The sequence below is a fragment of the Silene latifolia genome, chromosome Y, assembly GCF_048544455.1.
Source record: "Silene latifolia isolate original U9 population chromosome Y, ASM4854445v1, whole genome shotgun sequence".
Lineage (NCBI taxonomy): Eukaryota > Viridiplantae > Streptophyta > Magnoliopsida > Caryophyllales > Caryophyllaceae > Silene > Silene latifolia.
Window position 1 is genome coordinate 451,635,403 of NC_133538.1, and position 5,943 is coordinate 451,641,345.

At 36.3% G+C, this 5,943-nt stretch overlaps 1 long non-coding RNA gene across 1 annotated transcript; it reads left to right on the top strand.

Annotated features, from left to right (window-relative positions):
- The first annotated feature begins 4,712 nt into the window (after nt 1-4,712).
- LOC141633351 (uncharacterized) lies at nt 4,713-5,161 on the top strand. The gene is made up of 3 exons (XR_012538126.1): nt 4,713-4,788; nt 4,885-4,985; nt 5,083-5,161. It is a non-coding gene; the product is annotated as an uncharacterized LOC141633351 (long non-coding RNA).
- The last annotated feature ends 782 nt before the right edge of the window (nt 5,162-5,943 follow it).

Here is a 5,943-nt window from a genome sequence, read left to right on the forward strand (position 1 = left end):
ACGATGCTGGATTCAGGCTTTACATCATTGGGAAACAATAACATCGACTAAAGACTAAATTCACAAAATCGACATTATAAAAAAGACTAAAGACTAAATTCACAAAAATACTTAATGCTAGATTCAGGACTAGGTTTCATAATTTTATGTTCCAGTTTCACAAGATAAGTTCCAGGATTCACAACATTGAGTAAAAGAAACATCTTAAGTGAAGATCAACTATTCAAGACCAAGTTTCACAATTTCATGCTCCAGTTTGATGTAATTAGTTCCAAGATTCACAAAATTAGGAATACAAACTTCTTAAGTAAAGATCCACTATCATGACAAAATTTCACAATTTCAAAATTAGAAATACAAACTTCTTTTTCTCTTCAACTTCCATATTCACTAACTGTCTCTCTCTTCAACTTCCATATTTAGTGCTCCAATTTCACTTCCGTCTTCGCCATTATCCGCCATTATCATTGAGCTTTTCGTCTGCCATTACCATTACCGTTCCTACTGTCGCTATCATCCGCAAATTAGGTATTTTCTATCTACTTTCTCAAGTTTTTATTCATCCTCCTTTTGTTTCGTATTCTTCACCATAATTTTCAATCAACTTCTTTAATTCATCAAATTATTGTTTTTATTATGCAGGTTTTTGTTATTGAGGGTTTAGGGTTTTTGCGTGCATAATTGAAGTCGATATCTCCTCTTTTTCGTATGTTCCTTTCCATTTTTTTAGTAGATTTCGATTCTCTTGCTTATTTCATTCAATTTTAGTAGTCTCTATATATTGCCAGTTTTTGTAAGCTTGCTTGCGTATGGTTTTGTGATTACTTTATCGTTCTTTTGGATGCATGTTCTTTGGATGCATGTTGGTTAATGTTCTTTTGGATGCATGTTCACAAAATAATTTATTTTGCCAGTTTCACTATCTTATTGTTGGTTAATGTTCTTTTCGATGTATGTTCTATATGGCCAGTTTTAAAATGTATTGTTGGTTAAGTTTTCAGTAGCTACATCTCATTTGCATTTCGTGAATCTAGGACCTACTTGTGTGAATCTAGGACCTAATTGTGTGAATCTCAGACCTTGTGTTGTGAAACTGGAAGATAATATTGTTATACTTGTTAATAAGTGGATGAAGTCACCTTCTCTGTTGTCAAACTTACTTAAAATGTTTAGATTTTGGATTTTAGTTCTGATGTTATTTTGCCTTACTTAGTTTGCATTTCCTTATTAATGAATTACAACTGCCTTATTTTGCCTTACTTAGTTTGCAAGCCAAGCCAGGATGAAGGGACGTGTTGAACCAGCTGCTGATTCTACTGAAGCACCTACTGAAGCTACTGAACCACTCTCTGAGCCAGCTACAAAAAAAACAATTTACAAAGACAGACTGCCTGTGTTGAGGACTCGGATGTCTCCTGCTGGGCTTTACAACTTTCTCAACAATATGGAGAATCCACCATCAGATAACCAGATTCAAGCTATATAACAAATGGGATTTGGTTCTCTATTGCATCTTAAAACAGATGTTGTTTCGGGTCACTTCGCGTATTGGCTAGTTTCGAATTACAACCCCTTTAAAGGATTGTTGTGTGGTGGGAAACTCCCTATTTTAGAGGAAGATATCCATCTGTGCGTGGGATTGCCAAAGGGTGCAAACATTGTCGAAGAAGCAAAAATTGGAGATAAGTGCCCTTCTTATTTATCTGTTTTGGAGGAGTTCAAAGGTCACTACAAAGGTAGTTCCATTGAGGTCAAAGACATATTGCACAAGCTCTCTACACAAAGAGATGGCGGAGATGATTTCAAACTCACTTTCATCATTTATATCTTCAATGCTCTTTTAGGCGGTGTTGTAGGGAATCGGGCAAGTTTGAGACTTCTTAAAAGTTTGGTAAACACTGACATGATCTCCGAATGCAACTGGTGCAATTTCATCAAACGCAAATTGGTTGGCCAAGTTGAGTCTTGGAAAAAGGAGGAGTGGGAGACCAAAAAGCTGAAAGAAAATTGGTTTGGTGGACCTATTATGGTCTTGGTTTTCATTTATCTTGACCGATGTGTCTTCAAATCACACCTTGTTACTCGGCAGTTTTCAACGCTCTCAAGTTGGACTAAAGGAGCTATATCCTAGAGAGTTAAGGATGTAGTGAATGACAAAAATTCAGACAAGAAAACTTTTGGCAGGGGTTCTATTGAGCCTCCAATGGTCATCACTCAGCATAAGCCACATGCACCTTTGCTGCTTCCTACTATTGAGTTTAGGCAGTCTTCAAAGCCAATGACTGAACACCAACAATCTATAGATGAAGAACCTACTGATCCTTCTCTACCTAACAACTCAGGTTGTACTACTGAGTTTAGTAATAAACTCGCGCTTTCTGCAAAGGTTGATGCTCCTCTACCTAACAATTCAGGTAGTACTACTGAGTTTGTTAATAAACTTGCGCAATCCGCAAAGGTCATGGCTCAAGCTTTCAAAGAGTACAAATCTCTTGCTAGCCAAGCTCTCAGCAAACTACCTTCCTCAGCAACAATTTCTAAACTAGTTGCAGCTGTAGATGGTATGGCAGATGGTTTTAGGTTATCTCAAAAAGACATTAATGATGAGGGTAATGTCCAGGAGAGTGTGGAGGGTAATAGTGGGGATAATCTGGAGAGATTATGTGGGTGGTCTAAAGCTGAATTGTTGGAGGCATTGGACGTGATGGGTGAAGCTTCGCAACCAATACAGTCACGTCGTTCACCACCAAAACCAGAATGGCAAATCATACCACTTGATGAACCTTCAACGTCTTGTATTCAAGCTGATGAACAACTTGATCATCTCTTATCTCCCTCTCATAATACTGCTATTGATGATGTCCCTCCCATCAATGATGATGTCCCTCCCATCAATTTTGAACAACCTGACCATTCTGAGCCCACAGTGGTAGCGGATGATCATCATAATTAAGAATGGTGGGTTGAGTACAATATGAGGAGAACAAGGGATAGAGATATGCAAACAAGTTCCAGTGCTATTGATGATGTCCCTTCCGTCAATGAGCCCACTCACCCCACTGTTACTGTTCTAGCTACTCCTGCGACTTCTACTCTTCGTCCTTCTTTGGTAGGGAATAGTGATCCTCCTTCTACACCATCTGCCAGTAAGGAGTTGAGGGCGTGCTATCAAATTATTACATGTTCTGAGAATAGTGAGCCCACTCACCCCACCGTTAGTGTTCTAGCAACTCCTGCGACTTCTACTCCTCCTTCTGTGGTAGGGAACAGTGATCCTCCTTCTACACCAATTATTTCCGGCCTCGATAAACCATCTGCCAGTAAGGAGTTGATGGAGTGCGATCAAATTGCTACTTGTTATGAGAACCTATCCAGAGAAATAGTACAAAATGATGCACTAGAATGGCCTCGATACACTGACATGGAATTGCTGAATTTTGTTCGAAATAGATCAAAGAAAACTCAACAGTAATGTCATATTTTTGCTTTGATTGTTTGATTTTTTTTTTTATTGTAATAAATATATCTACTAATTGCATTTTATGAATAATGAAGTGAGGTTATGGTGTCCACTCTGTGGATGGAAGTCACAAGAGATGCTTTGCAGACCCTTGGACCGCGTGGCCTTATTATGGATCAAGTAAGTAACCCCTGAGTATTATTTTCCTTTTCCTGCCCATGTTTTCATTTTGTTCACGCCACTCAACCTGTTTCATTTTGTTCACGTTTCATAAAATCAGGTCACTCGATGTGTATGTTTCATAACAAATTTAATTTTGTAGGTCATTGATATGTTTGGAATTAAGTGCACACTCGGCAGAACAAATTTACTCTACTTGCCAACAACAATATTTGTCAGTCTCAAATCCTTTATATGTTGATATTCAGGTATTTTGCGTTCTTAAAGTTACTTTGTTTCTAAAATTGCCTTTTTGTGACTTGTAGGGTCTTCATCGAGAAAACAACCCCATTATTTGGGGTCAATACATAAAGGACAGTTACACTCCAGTTAATGGTAGCCATATCAACAAGGTCAGATATTTTTGATGTTTATTTTACTTATTTGTAGGTCATTGATATGTTTGGAACTTGTTTTGTGAATCTTGGAGCTTATTTTGTGAATCCTGGACCTTATTTTGTGAACTTATTTTATGTATCCTTGACCTTATTTGTGAAATTATTTTGTGAATCTTGGACCTTATTTTGTGAATCCTGGACCTTATTTTGTGAGTCTTAGAGCTTATTTTGTGAATCTTGGAACTTATTTTGTGAACTTATTTGTGAATCCTGGAACTTATTTCGTGAATCCTGGACCTTGTTTTGTGAATCCTGGACCTTATTTTGTGAACTTATTTTATCTATCCTTGACCTTATCTGTGAACTTATTTTGTGAATCCTGGATCTTATCTTGTGAATCTTGGACCTTATTTTGTGAATCTTAGAACTTATTTTGTGAAGTTATTTTGTGAACTTATTTGTGAATCCTGGACCTTGTTTTGTGAATCCTGGACCTTATTTTCTGAACTCCTTGACATTATTTTGTGAATTTGTTTTGTGAATCCTTGACCTTATTTTGTAAATCCTGGACCTTATTTTCTTTACTATAGCATTAATCTCTTGGTTTGCCTTGTACATTTACTATCTCAGGTTTTTATCCCTTTCTATAGTAACACGCCGCCGGAGAATTGGTGGGCTTGTGTCTGTGATATAAAGTAGGGAAAAAATTTCATCCTTGACTCAAGCAGGGATATTAATGTGGATCCTGACAACAAGCATGCCAAAGAGCTTGTATGATTTTTTTTTCCAAAATATTGTTATTGCATTTTCTTTTAAAAGTATACTCCAAAATATATTTTGATCTTGTTATTGCCTTTTCTTTTTCAGTTGCATCATGTTTCATCTATTTTGGGAGAGTCATATAAATCTTTGGAGTTCATGCACACGAACGAATTTGTCAATCTCGAAGTCCCTCAACAAACAACATGGTATGTAAGCATGTATCTTTTTCCTTTTGTTAACAGATCAATAGTTATTATTTTGAGCTTGTTGATTTTAAACCATCTGTTGTTTTTTTTTGTCTAGTTTTGATTGTGGAGTTTTTCTGTTGAAGTGGTTGAGTGCCTTGGAAGATGATAGTTTATGGACTAAAAGTGAATATTTTGAGGTAAGTTCATTAGTATACGAAAATAAAGCCTTATCTTGTGAATCTAAGACCTTGTTCAGTGAATCCTAGAGCTTGTTTTGTGAAACTTGGTCATTATAAGTGGTTTAAATTCAACAAGCTCTGAGATTCACTGAACAAGGTTTGAGATTCACAAAACAAGGTCTGATATTCACCAAATAAAGATAGGTTGGTTGTCTATATACTTCATTAATATATGTAGCTCTTTGCAGAAATTGCCACAATATCGAAAATCGATCATGTTGGAACTACTTAGATGGGATAAAAATACTAAAAAGGTACACTTCATTGTCTTAAAAATGATGTGAAGTTCATTTCTTCATAACTTTGGCGAATATTTCGTAAATAAGTCGATTGTAATTGTTTTTGATTGTATAGGTGTTTAATTAAGGAAGACAATTGTCCATGTTGATGGGATGATGTGAAGTCATAATATGCAAAAGTGGGTCGAGGCTCCTGTAAAGATTGTTGCCTTCATCAACTCTTGTAAAGATATTTGATAGTTGTAAAGTCATAATAATTTTTCTGGGTCACTTATGTGACTTATGTAGCTAATTTGACATTGAGTTGAGCAATTTGAGCTTGGCTTGGACTACTATTATACGATTTCCCACATTTAAGTTCATGTTTCACGAAATCACCTTCCCTAGAATTCACAAACTTTGCAAATAAACAATTGGACAAATTAAAGTATAGCATTCACAACATTGAATACAAAAAAACGTCGTAAGTAAATCAACAAGCTCTGAGATTCCCTGAAC